This window comes from Scyliorhinus canicula, chromosome 7, assembly GCF_902713615.1.
Source record: "Scyliorhinus canicula chromosome 7, sScyCan1.1, whole genome shotgun sequence".
In the NCBI taxonomy this organism is placed as follows: Eukaryota; Metazoa; Chordata; class Chondrichthyes; order Carcharhiniformes; family Scyliorhinidae; genus Scyliorhinus; species Scyliorhinus canicula.
In genome coordinates this window covers 158516460-158530536 of record NC_052152.1, presented here as the reverse complement: position 1 = coordinate 158530536, position 14077 = coordinate 158516460, and the positions used below count along the sequence as shown (strand labels likewise).

Sequence of the window (14077 nt, the reverse complement as noted above, 5' to 3'; positions counted from 1 at the left end):
ACATTCATGTGTAGCTGATGATCAGATAATTCAACATCAAGCATGTGTTTCACATATTAAAGGGTGCTATTGTCTGCTGAGATACTTAACCACAATTCTGAATACACAAGGACACAATTACTTGACTAGTGACATGGGGATGTTACTGGGTGATCAGTCACATCAAGTGGTTAAAAATATATTTTTAGTTTGATTTTAAAATGATATATGAATAGAAATACTAAAAATGCATGCCAAGCTTGGACCGCAGTAAAAATACAATGCCATCAAGAATATGGCTGTGCTTGCAACTTACCCCATCTAGATATAATATCCTGTCATTTTGGCAATTTAGGATTTACACCTGAAAATCGCATGCATTAAAATTAATTATGCCAATAAATATATAGAAAAGAATGTTGGAGAATCGAATCTCAGGGCGTTTTCTGTTTTATTATTTCAGCGTGCACGTAAAAAAGAAGAAAATTTGCTGCTTTAAACATCAAAGTATTTAATATTAATTTTAAGATTGCTGAATGCATAAAAGAGTTTTCTAAATGTAAGTTGCAACTTATTTTTTTGCTAATTTGGGGCTGAGATTTAATTGCTCCAGGCAAAACTGTTACAGACTTAGATGTAGATCTTCGTTCCTGGAATGTTTGAATTGAATAAATGAATCAAGAATTATATAGCCACCCCAGGCGATAGATGGACTACGAAGGAAACATCTGTGTCTCACAGCTTTTAAGGGTCTCAGGTACAATAAGTCCTCATAATGTAAATTTATTGGTGACAGAACAAAAGTTCATAGTGAAATATTTTCTCTGATGAAACAGTTCAGTATGTATGTCATGAATTGAAGAAGTTGTACAGTAAAACAAATACATTTTGGAGAACGTGCTTCCGTTAAGTTTTAGATTTTGTGTATATTAAAATGAAGAAAAATGCAACTAATGCTATCCTGTATGTTTTTCAAGCAGGTGAGGCCCTCTTTTCTACCCATTTATTCTATTTCTTTATATCCCCCATCAGTTCTCTTGCTCTAGTCTGCCTAGCCTATGCACTTCTTCAAAGGGGAATTGGGTGATGTTTTCCTGGGCCTTAATCTAGATCAGAGAATCAGTGGAGTGAGATGCAGAACACGTATCCCAACATTCCTTGAAATCATTTTTGGTGTTGCGGTGAATTGTACCATTTCTATACCATTCATTTATGTTTGTTCATTTTATCATAGTTATATATATTTCACACTTAACATATTGCAGGTGGGATTTTGTTTCCATATTTTATCTTGTTCGAAGCTATCAATTAGATTACTCGTTCACTGTCAACCACTTCCTGTTTGATGTGGAAAAAATGTATGAAAAATTGCTATTGGACCAAGTCAAATTTAGGTCTTTGCCATTTGAGCTTCAACTCGCCCATGGGGTTAGCTAAAAGAATAGTTTTGCAGCTGGTATTTATTAAAAGAAAGGTATTTTGAAGTTACTACTGAAGAGAAAAGGTAAATGAAATTTTAAAGTTGGAGAAAAGCAGGAAAATGTCAGCATGAAGCATAATTCCTAGAGAAAAATATAAAAATATATGTAGCAATATAGGAGGAATAACAAAGGAAAACGGGATAATGAGGGAACGCAAAATTCTTGTGAGTTATTCTTATATAAAGTTGTTTCTTTCTAGGTATTTATTTTGGTAATTTAGAGTTAATCTTGCCTATGAAAACAAATCCTGATATTTGATGGTTACTGTAACTGTAGTCACAGCTAGTGTTAATTCAACCAGTGCAGTGGAATAAACAAAATTATGATATGTGTTCTTCTATTTTTATAGAGACAAGTCAGTCCAAGCGCTCTATCTGCACTGCAGGTCAAAGCCTTTTTTTAATCAAATGGACTAATCCAGTTCAAGGCAGTTTGGAAATGGGATTTACTCGGCCATTTGTCTGAAGTATTCATTGACTCAGTGATACAGAAGATAATAAATGTAGTGTACAGGTATATCAACCGACTGGTAGAGGCAACTTACCTGTTTCCAGTTAGTTCATAAATGCCTTTTGATCAAACCTGCAGTTGTCGTTTAAAGGCCAACAGTTACTCAAATACACCAACTTCAACAAGATTAAGTTTTATCAGTTCTCAGTCAGACCAGAAGATGAAACGATACATGGAAACCAGATGCTCCGTATTGTGGAAAATAAAAACAATAGCTACAATTTATTCTGTTTAAATACAAATTGGTGTTAAATAATCCTAGATTTTGCTCTACATGGCAAATAACATTTTACATTACTTCTAAAACTTTACCAATGACGACAGCTGCCTGGCATTAAATAAAGAACAGTTGGGGTAATTTTCAGCTTGAGTGATTGGGCGATATAAACTGGAGGAATGGACTGCCTGCCTGATAATCAACCCATTGATTTCAATGGGATGGAAGTTCGACAGGTTGTAGGCTGATCCATCTTTCAAGATGATCACCCAAGTGATGAGGTTGAGAATAACCCCAGTAAGTCATTAATGCCATATTGTCACCAATAACATTACTGTGGCCTCCAAAATACAAACGCTGCGGTGTATTTTGTGAGTTACTTGCATTAACCTTTATGTGTCTACATTTCTGTTTGTTACCAGAAATATCCTTGGAAGCATATGCACAAAAGAAACATTTCCCATAGAACAGAAAAAAACAACAATAAACCATGGAAATAATTTATGTCAAAACAGAGTGTAATACTTTTGCCAGAAGTAGTACTTTGTATTAAAATTAAATAACACTCTGCTATTGTGGTCATGGTGTTCCAATAGTAATATAACTTCCAGACTGAAATTGTATAATGTAACCTCTGCTATCTCATCTACACAGAAAGTGAGTTCTGGTAGGTTATGGGAGTGTTGTAGACAAGACAAAACTGTATATGTCAATCATTAGCAAAAAGAATGATTCAACAGATATTTGGGGCAGGATTCTCCTTCGGCCAGATCCCCCCGCATTGCCGGCAGTGCACCCACACCTATGGGTTTGCCAAAGCCATGGGAAGGCCACAATGGGAAACTTCATTGGCCAGCTGCCGGACGGAGGATCCTGCTGCCAGCGGGCGCAGACATGTTGCCTTTCTTTTCCTACTCTGTCTTTTCTGGGCTCTGATCCAATTATGGGATTCAGTGAATTTGCCTTCTTTCTATATTGTCTATGTCCGAATGCTTAGAGTTGGCAGGTATCGAATGATATCACCACAAGTTTCAACTGGCTATCGATCAAAGAGCCAAACACCAGTTAGTTAGTTCAAGGTCAAGGGTACTTTATTTACACACAATCAGTCATGCAACATAAACACTACTAGTTAACTACACCTATCAACTAAGACAACCTGTACTTAACTTCGGGCACCCGGCTTAGGTCAGAATCCAGTGGCTGCTGTTCAATTCTGGATCTCTCGGGTTCGAAGGAGTAACTGCTGCTCAGCTGGGCTCATCCGTACTGGGCGTTGAACTTGGACTCGCTCCTGGTGTTGCTGCGATTGGCGATGGCCATGACCGGGGTACCAAGGCCAAAAGAGCGAACATATGGCAACTCTTCTTTTATACTCGGGGGGTTTTCGCACTCTTTTGGGCGGTCCTTCGATTTGGGCCTTACTAATTGGGTGATCCCTGATCACTCTGTTCGATTCCTTAGCCAATAAGTGGGCGGGGATCTGGATGGCTGGGCGTGTCCCAATGTCTGGGACTGTCCCGGTTGCTGGAGTACCAGTCCTTTGTTTTGGTGAAGATGGGCCATCAAATGCTAACCGGCCCTAATACAATGCTAATTGGATGGAGTTTCGATCCTGTCTGCACTTTTGCTGACAAATATGCATTTCAGGCTCTGACCTGCCTGAGTCTTGGCTTGTCCATTTTACCCGTTAGTCTTTGCGCGTTCCTCTGCACGTAGTTTGAAGTGGCCATCCCAGATGGCTATACACTGGAAAACAGGGCTGGTGGGATGGAGAATACCGCATCTGGTATTTCTATTTAGAAACATTGGGCCGAATGCCATTGGGGTCGGAGGGAAGATAGATGACCCGCTCCACGCTGACCTGCCCTGCAGCCGTAACACATTGCTGTTGGGCTGCACAAGGGCCAATTGCGACTTCCACCTCCCACTGGGGAAGAATTCCTGCCCTCATGATCTGCCGGCAAATCTGACTGGTCAGCAGCTCCATCAGTCCCAGCAGTGGCAAGATTACATTACTGGATGGTGCCAGGACTGCAACGGGGAACAAGAAGAAGGAGCAATGGATCCTCGGAAATGGGTATGTCTGGGGTTGTGATCAGGGAGGCATTGGGCATGTTAAGAAGTGGGCAGAAGGATAGGGATGGTGGGTTTAAGGCTGCAAGAGGGTAGGAAGAAAGGGCGGGATTCAACCTTCGGGATGACCACCACCCAATCTGAAAGGGCAGCCCTGGAAGATTGAACTGCCCCCCCCCCCCCTTCCTTCCCACCCTTATTTTAAGAATAGGGCTGCCCACTCCTATACGACTGCCCACAGCAAATGTTTTATGGCGTGGTCACCGTATTAGCTGCTGTTTTGGTGCCTGCCCACTCCTGTATTATGGGGGTGAGCTTGGGAGTGGGTGGGAAGGTGGTGAAGTGGACATCTTCCTTATTTTACCTGCTTCCCTCACCAAAAACACACCTGGTGGGGGCATGTAAATAAATTTGTAGATTCTTTTCCCACCTTCCTCTCCTGAAAGAACTGGGTATGGTTCCACAAATGCTATTCCCTTCCAATAGTTACCCCAAGTTGTTGTTCTTCGGGTGTGAGCCGAAGCGGTTAGTATCAATACGTTATTTGCCTGTGGAAGTATGATAGTTGAACCGGATGTTATCCTCATGCAATGCATATGCATGTATTTCATATTAGCGATTATGAACAAGAAAGGAGACACTGGCTGATTTTCCCAAATGCCTATCCCACTTAAGGTCAGCTAATTCAAGGTCCATTGAAAACTTGACCTGGAATCTTCTCGCCCAGATCGATATTAGATTGTACATTTGCCAAAAATAAAATCAAGAATAAAATTTAAACTCTGCTCTTTGATATTGCTCGACTGCGGTAAGACGTGGGGCGGAATTTCCACCCCCCCCCACGCTGGGTGGGAGAATCAGCGGGGCGCTGCACAAGTCGTGCCACCCCGCACCGACACCCGCACGCAATTCTCCCACCCCCCGAAACCAGCGCTGCGAGAATCGCGCCGGGCCGCTCGGAGAATTGCAGCAAACGGCGAGTGCCGATTCTCCGGCCCGGATGGGCCGAGCGGCCGCTCCAACACGACATGTTCCCGCCGGCGCCGTCCACGCCTGGTCGCTGCCAGCAGGAACTGTGCGGGAACGTTGGGGGAGGCGGCCTGTGGGAACGGGGGGGGCTTCTTCACCGGGGGGGGGGCCTCCGATGGGTTCTTGCCCGCGATTGGGGCCCACCGATCGGCAGGCCGGCCTCTCCCCACCCCGGGCCTACCTCCTTCAGCGGCCGGCACCAGAACACCGGCGCCATGTTGATGAGGGGCCGGCGCGTGTAAGAAGTTCCCCACGCATGCGCAGGATGACGCGGCCCAACTGCGCATGCGCAGGAATGAGCTGCCCCAACTGCGCATGCCCGTGTTGGCGCGGCGCCCATTTGGCGCCATGTAGGGACGCTGGAATGGCATGAACCTGTGGGGGCCAGAATAGGTTGTGCCCGGGCCCTGTTCGCGCCGTCATGAAACACGACGGCGTTCACGACAGCGCGGGCACTTAGTCACGGAGCGGAGAATATCGCCCTAAATGTTCCTTCTACTCATGAAATCTTCATCCATTTCTTGCCAATCCCATAATAAAGGAGGGTCACATGTGACGGATAATTCCCGAAGCTCCTAACAACCATATCACATTTCACTTTTTATATCAGGTTTTATTCTGCTGTTGGGATTCATCTGAAAGTTTTGGATGAAATGGACAAAATAGGTTGTTACAGAAAAGGGTTTCAAGACATAGATGTGATTGGCAAAATCAGAATTTGGATCACCACATATTGACGACTAACAAAGTTATATTCACTTCATAACTGCACCTTAAAAATGTCTGAATGCAGCAGTCCTCTTTATAAGCGAAGTGTAACTCTTTATAAACGAATACACCAGAAAGTTGATAATATACCATCTTAAATATGTTACAAAAATTGTTAGTTACGTAAATTGTATTATTGCAAAAGTTAGACCATAAATTTAGCCTGTAGCTTCCGAGCTCCCCAGTGTGGGATTGGGGGGGGGGGAGTACCCCAATAACGCACTGGGGAACTCCTCTCGGATGTCCACAGGTAACGTTTGCACGGCCATTTCTCAAAAGTGCAAACTTCACTTGGGCAATTGCCCTTCACTGGGAACCATCCAAAAATGCAACTGGGTCACAATAGTTACCCCCCAAAAATTAAAGCCACACTTAACTTTTGGGTAACTATGGCACAAATTCAGACCGAACCACCAGGGGACTTCCCGCTCTTCCTCCCAAGCGTTCCCTCCACCTCCCCCCCGACACCCCCATGGGACTCACCCATGCCCCCTTAATACACCCCCAAGGGATTTCCCCACTTCTCCCCCCAACCCCAGGCCCATCCGGTCTCAACCCGAGGCCCAATCCCCAACCCAGGCTAAACCCGAGCCCCAACCCCGAAGTCCCCTTCTACCCACCGGCACCCCCCCCCCCCTCCCCCCCCCCACACTCGAGTCCCCACCCCTGGGCGCTCCCCCAGCCTACCTTGACCCAACCTGACCTGAGGCCCACCCTCCCCCCCGAGGCCCAACACGCCCGTTTGACTTCCATCCCAACCATGCATCCTCCAATCCCCCCCCCTACTCCTGATCTTCAATCTCCCCATCCTGACCTCTGATCTACTGACCTCCGATCTCCACCCCAACATACAATCCCCAGCCGGACCTCTGATCCTCCCCAACTGCCACCTCTGATGCCCTACGCCCCTAAATTTTAACCACCTACCTTATTTGCTCACTGACCTGCAAAGGAACTTTAAGTTTCAATGGTCTTTTGAACATACCAGGTTTACAGCAGCTGTTCCTGTAAAAACAGGGGACGTGGCCTCTTCATTTCAACTCTCCTGCACTTCGACGCTGGTCCCCGTGGATGTGCTGACTGCCTGGATCTGGCCCGGCATGAATCGGAGGATCAATCAAGATAGTGTCAAAAACAAATTGGGCATGTGGTGGCAATCTGACACTGATTTGATATCTCCAAGGAAGTTCAGGCCATGTGGGGATAGTATCCCTTATGGTTAATTTTTTTGTATGAATAGAGCTTCAAGTATATCTGTGACGGAACTCCAATTTTAAATTTGAGAAGCACCACAGTCAAGATTTCCACTTACACTGGGGAAACTTTGAAAATCCTTGGGACCACCAACATGCCAGTGTCTTGTAAAGAGCATGAGGTCCATCTTCCCTTGTTGTCATGGAGGGGCATAGACCCAGCCTCATGGGAAGGGACTGGTTACAGAAAACCAAATTCAATTCGCTGGAATTTTTAAAAATTCCAACAATGTCCTTTAAGATGTTATGAGGACCTTTGCTCACATAGAACTAGGTTTGATTAAAAGTGTCAATTCCAAAATCTACGTTAATGCGGATTCTACACCTAGATTCTTTAGAGCCAGACAAGTCCCCAATGTCCTGCATCAGAAGGTTGAAACTGAGTTTAAGAGATTAGAAGAACTGGGCATAATCAGACCGGTTCAGTTCTCCAAGTGGGCAGCCCCTATTCTCCCCGTTCTCAAGTCGGATCATTCCATAGGAATCTGTGGGGACTCCAAACTAACCATAAATCAGGCTTCCCAAATGTATAGGTATCCAATTCCCCAGATTGAGGGCCTCTATGCCATTCTGGTGGGAGGCCATCTCAGCCATGCATGCCTTCAATTAGAATTGAATGAAGAGTCCCAGAAGCCTATGAGTGCCTTTTTCAGTACACAAGGTTGCTATTTAGTTTTGCGTCAGCCTGCGCTATTTTCCAGTGTACGATGGAAAACCTCCTCCAAGCAATTCTCAAGATGATGGTCTATCTCAAGGACGTTTTAGTCACTGGCACTACCCCTAAAGAGCACATGTCTAACCTGGAGGAAGTGTTAAGAAGGTTTCGGGAAGCAGGGGTTCATCTCAAGTGTGAGAAATGTACATTCCAGGCCTCAGAAGAGATATATTTAGGTTTCTGCATTAACAGGGTTGCATCCCCATCGAGGAGAAAGGCAAGGCTATCTGTGGAGTCCCAGTGCCCAAGAATGGAAGAGCGCTCAAATTCTTCCTCAGCACGGTAAATTATTATGGAAAGTTCATTTTTAATTTAGCCACAACCAGGACCGGCTCAAGGCACCGGCAACTCGGGCAGTCGCCCGGGGCGCCATGTGCTAGGGGGCGCCAGACTCGGGTCCCGCGCATGCGCAGTTGGGCCGGCGCCAACCAGCGCATACGCGGTGGCCGCACTCCCCCAGTGTGGCCGCACTCCCCCAGGGCGCCCCCCCCGCCCCCGGTCCGTCCCCCCGCTCGGTCCGCTCCCCCCCCTGCCTCGGGTCCGTCCCCCCGCCCCCCCCCCTCGGGTCCGCCCGCCCCGCCCCCCCCCCTCGGGTCCGCCCGCCCCGCCCCCCCGCCCCCCCCTCGGGTCCGCCCCCCCGCCCCGCCCCGCCCCCCCCTCGGGTCCGCTCCCCCCGGCCCCCCCCCGGCCCCGCCCCCTCTCGGCCCCGCCCCCCCCCCCCAAGGGCGCCGAAGTTCAGCTTGCCCGGGGCGCCAGCAACCCTAGGGCCGGCGCTGGCCACAACATATGCACCATTACACCAGCTACGAAAGAAACATTAGCATTGTCAATGGAGTGACCCTCAAGAAGAAGCTTTCAGATTGGTGAAGTAAGCTTTGCAATCCTCAAACCTTTTGGTTCACTTCACCCCTGCAAAACCAATCATATTCACATGTGGTCCGCCCCCTTACGGAATAGAGACAGTATTATCCAACAAGATGGGTATGGTTCTGAGTGCCACATCGCCTTTGCCTCGAGGTCGAGAACCCTTTTAAAAGCGGAGCAGAGCTACGTTCAAATCAGGAAAGGTGGTTTAGCAGTCATATATGGCGTGAAGAAATTCAATCAATATGTGTACGGACATCGATTCATCATAATCAACGACGATAAGTCGCGACTGGGCCTCTTGAAAGAGGACAAACCAATACCAACAATAGCCTCGCCTGAAGTGCAGCATTGGGCCTTGCTGCTAGTGGCCGACAATTATGTCTTCTGTCACAGACCGGATATGCAGATTGGCAATGCAGATGCATTGAGCCAACTCTCCCTGCCGAAAAGTGCTCTGCCTCCACCAGTACTCCAGGTGATCGTATTGGCCTTGAATGTTTTTGAAACTTTGGCAGAATCGGCTGGCCACAATCTTAACTGAACCCAGAGGGACCCCATATTGTTGAAAGTAAAGAGAATGATACAGACTGGGTGGCACAATGAGAAAACCGAGCACTTGAGACGCTATTTAACCCGCCACTGACCTGTGGGGGTGGTATAATTTTGTTAGGCTCACCAGTCATTGTTCTGCCGCCAGCCAGGGGACCCTCTTAAGGAATTGCATAGTGCCCACCAGGGCAAACAAAGATGAAGATGCTGGCATGCAGCCAAATATGGTGGCCAGGCATTGATAAAGTCATTGAGGAAATAGTATGACAAAGTCAACCCTGTCAGGTGCAACAGTCCCTGCCTCCGTCGGCCATTCGCCATCTTTGGGAATGGCCGGATCTTCCATGGATCCTGGTCCACGTTGACCACGTGGGCCCTTTCTTGGGCAAAATCTTTTTTATTTTGGTAGATGCCGACTCCAAGTGGCTGTCTATACAGGAGATGGGAACATGACCTCGGAGGCCATGTTGAAATGCCTTGCACCAAGTTTTCACTATTCATGGATTTCTAGAGTCCATTGTATTTGACAATGACACCCTTTTACAAGGGACAACTTCCAGGTTTTCATTTGATCTAACAGCTTACGCCACACTAGGATGGCCCTGTACCACCCTGTGTCTAATGGATTGGCCAATTCAGCCATTCAGACCTTTAAGAAAACCATGCCGATATTGTCTGACAAACAGCTACGCAGCGGCTTGCCAGTTTTATTTTGTCATACAATTAGACCCCCCACACCACCATGGGGGTCACACCTGCTGCATTGCTTATAGACTGTCACTTCAAAACTCATTTGGATTTAGTGTTTTCTAACTTGGCAGGGAGGGTCTGTGGCAGCTTAGAAACACTCTGGGGGCTTCCAGTAGTAACAAAGGGGTTTATTAAAGAAAGGCAAAGGCTGGTAATTATACAGTACAGAAGGCCGTTAGGCCTCCCAGGGAAGTTAATGGGCTACGCAGAGGGATGACCGATCATTCCTGTTTTGGTTCACAACTTTGCTTCGGAGCCGGCTCTGGTTAGCCAGATGGATGGTGTCCAGTCAGGGCCTATGTCATATGTGGTGAATGTAAACGGAAAGACTGTCAAAATGCACATCAACCATTTGAGGAGCCCGGCGGGGGGTGGGGGCGGGGGCCTTCCTGAATTGTCACCGGCTGCAGACAACTTGACTAATTGGAAGGATGTTGAGCCTCCGGGTGGCTACGGAGGTCCGGAAGAACTCAAGGATCCCGGGACCCATTGACTCTATGATGAACTCTTTCCCCTTATGTCTTTTATCATGTATATAGAACCTGTACATAGTTATTGTGAGAAATGTAATAAGGGACTTGAGGGGTGTACGGATGTGGTAGCATGGCGCCTTTAAGGGGGGGGGGGGGCTGACTGACCACATGACCAGCTTGGGACCAATGATGCAGGAGCATGCGAACCCTGGCTAATAGGGAGTGTACGCAGGGCCCTGGGAGCAGGGGCCCATCCAGTGTGGGCCCCTGAGCTGGAGAGAGAAGTCCCAGCCTATTGTCTTCTGTACCGATATAATTACCAGCCTTTGCCTTTCGGGGCAGCAGGGTAGCATGGTGGTTAGCATAAATGCTTCACAGCTCCAGGGTCCCAGGTTCGATTCCCGGCTGGGTCACTGTCTGTGTGGAGTCTGCACGTCCTCCCCCTGTGTGCGTGGGTTTCCTCCGGGTGCTCCGGTTTCCTCCCACAGTCCAAAGATGTGCGGGTTAGGTGGATTGGCCATGCTAAATTGCCCGTAGTGTCCTAATAAAAAAAGTAAGGTTAAGGGGGGGGTCGTTGGGTTACGGGTATAGGGTGGATACGTGGGTTTGAGTAGGGTGATCATGGCTCAGCACAACATTGAGGGCCGAAGGGCCTGTTCTGTGCTGTACTGTTCTATGTTCTATGTTAATAAACCCCTTTGTTACTACTGGAAGCCCGCAGAGTGTTTCTAAGCCACACAGTCATCTCATGGATTTCAAACTAGTCACAGGAGTTAGTGTTAAGGTCCTCTCGGAAAAGGTACCATGGCTGAAAGACCTCTGACTACAAACAACAGACAAATCACTCAATAGCCTTGGAGGAATTTGACTTATGGTCATAAGCATGAACCAAGAACCATTCTGCTATGGCCACAAGCAATTATTCAAAAATTTTGCATGACACCCAAAACCAATCCTTTTCTCTCTTAAGCATGGATGCTTGTGATGCTCTTACCCTCCTCAAAATGACAGAAGATGTCAAAACAACCACTGCCGTCAACTACATAGAAACAAGCTCCCGAGAGGTACACCAGTGAAGAGACTCTCGACTGGCCGAGGTAGGGGTCAGTGCAGACTTGTTGGGCTGAATGGCCTCCTTCTTCACTGTAGGAATTCTATGGTTGTCAGCCCACCTGATTGGCAGCCTGCATGGTGCATTGTTCATTAAAATTAATTATGCATGAAAACTATTAAATGAAAGTTATGAGCCAGGTAAGATAATGTGCTTATTGTGGATAATCATGTGGTTCAACTGATAGTGTAAACCTCAAAACCTGTCCTCTCAGAGTTTAAAGAGTTAACTGAATCATACAACAATCATAACAGCAACAAACCTTTGCCTTTATGTCTTAATATTAAATTATTCTCTGATCATAAATCCTTTCACACTTGCATAAACTAATAGTTTTACTCATCATGGAAGAAAATAAAGTGCCTGCCTTGTTATAGTGTCTTTCATACCCTCAGGACATGCAGGTGAAAGTGCAGCATCACATTTTATTGAAGACTATATGAACAGTCTTGTATGGTGACAGCATTCAGAAGCATTTTAACCATTCCCCATCATATGTTCGCCAATACATAGTGCAACATGAACTAAACACAAAAATGCTTTGGATTGATCAAAACTCTGACAAGGACAATCTTAGTTAAGCACACCAATATATTGAGACAATGTTTAACTAATAAAATGACTTTTATTGGTCCAAAAATCCTTCCAAAACCAAAGTGATTTTTTTTTTAAAGTTCCATTTATTTTTATATTATCACGGGGTTGCTTTACTAATAAACAAGAAACACGTTAGAAAGTAGCAATTTGCACACATCTGGTAGTGAATGCTGGTGCATGTTGAATAATCGCCTCATGAGATATTTTGCTGAGTAAGTTGAATGCACACTACAGCAGAGAAGCTGATATTTGAGAGAAGGAATGTTGGTGACCAATGAACTGACATTAATCTTCTTCTATTTCAGAAGGATACTGGATAGCAGTGATATAAATGGCACACATCTCCTTTACTCCTTTACTAATTAAATACAGTGAATAAATGTGATCTGCAAATGACTGCATAAATTATTATTAACTCTTATGCTGTCAGTGTATTGTAAAAAGGTTAACAACATCACAAAAGTCCATATTCACGTTTGGAATGACACAAATATTTTAAGTAGCAAGTGAAAACAATCCTAGAATAAGAGAACCCTACAGAGCAGAAGAAGATCATTCTGTCCTTCATGTCTGCTAGCTCTTTGAAACAACTATGCAGATTATCATATATTGTGTTAAGAAAAAGAAAGCATTTGAAGTTTTCAGGAGCATTTTGTGGAACAAAATACTGCAGTTAAACTGTGCCGGCTAGCTTCAAGAGCTGAATGATATTTAGAGTGCAAGACTACGAAGCAACCATTATTTGCAAACTCTGTCCTAAGACAGAATTTCATATCACAATTAATCCAGCCTCTTTGACAACAATAATTATTTTCTGTGTAGTAAATGTGTAGTAACTGTTCCAAAGAGAGTAATAATTGTCATCAAAGTCAAATTTACAGGTCTCCTACACAAGCTATTTACATTTCTCAACATGCTTTTTGAAAATTGCTCTGCTCACCTCTGTATAATGTCCTGATGTTGATTGCTTCTGAGGTCACATACGACTTAACGCACCACAGTTTTTTCACACTGTTTTCAAGAACTACGTAAGGCAGCAATATGCATGCTGCTGATAGAAGATTATCTGAGGAGTGGTAATCAGCAATATTATCAAGAAGGAAAATTCCAAGAAGCAATTATGTTTGGTAACAAACATAAACTTCTGTACTGCTGGCGTTTCAACATTCTGTTACTGTAGAGGATAAGCTCTACTTTTTCACCTATTTCCTGCAGTGCATTGAGCTAACTCTGGAACTGTTAAACTAGTTCTTAAATTAACTGTATGCTGAGTCTGTATAATGTTTCCAGTATGCTATCAGCTGCATGCCGGTAATCAAACATCTGTTTTTACTTTTTAACCAGAGTTTATGTTTTTTCCCTTTTACCTGGGATGGTCAGGAAAATCATTCTAATTTCTGCATACTTTACTCTTTAATAGACTTTAGAAGTATAAACATATATGTAAAAACATATCCTACTGATTTGTTCTAGAGTTGGAGTTTAGTATTATAGAAATGATCCTTTGAAATATATCTGTTTTAGGAACATTATGAGTAACGGTGCGAGGCTTTACTTCCAGTGCAGAGTTTTGTTGTGAACACACTTTGGAAAATTAGGGCTATAGTGTTGTTTCCATGATTCTGCTGCTGCACTCACTGTTAGAGAGCCTCAGCTGCCAAAATTACTTGTTTACCAAACAAGTTCTAGTCATAGTTCAAAT

The 14077-nt window shown here is 45.2% G+C and overlaps 1 protein-coding gene across 1 annotated transcript in view; it reads right to left on the bottom strand.

The window, feature by feature from the left end:
* Positions 1-13563, bottom strand: part of ripor3 (RIPOR family member 3) — a 318117-nt gene extending 304554 nt beyond the window's left edge. Inside the window, exon 1 of the mRNA XM_038803147.1 lies at positions 13316-13563. The gene's annotated coding sequence lies outside the window, so the exon portion shown is untranslated. The remainder of the gene's footprint in view (positions 1-13315) is intronic.
* Positions 13564-14077: the final 514 nt, after the last annotated feature.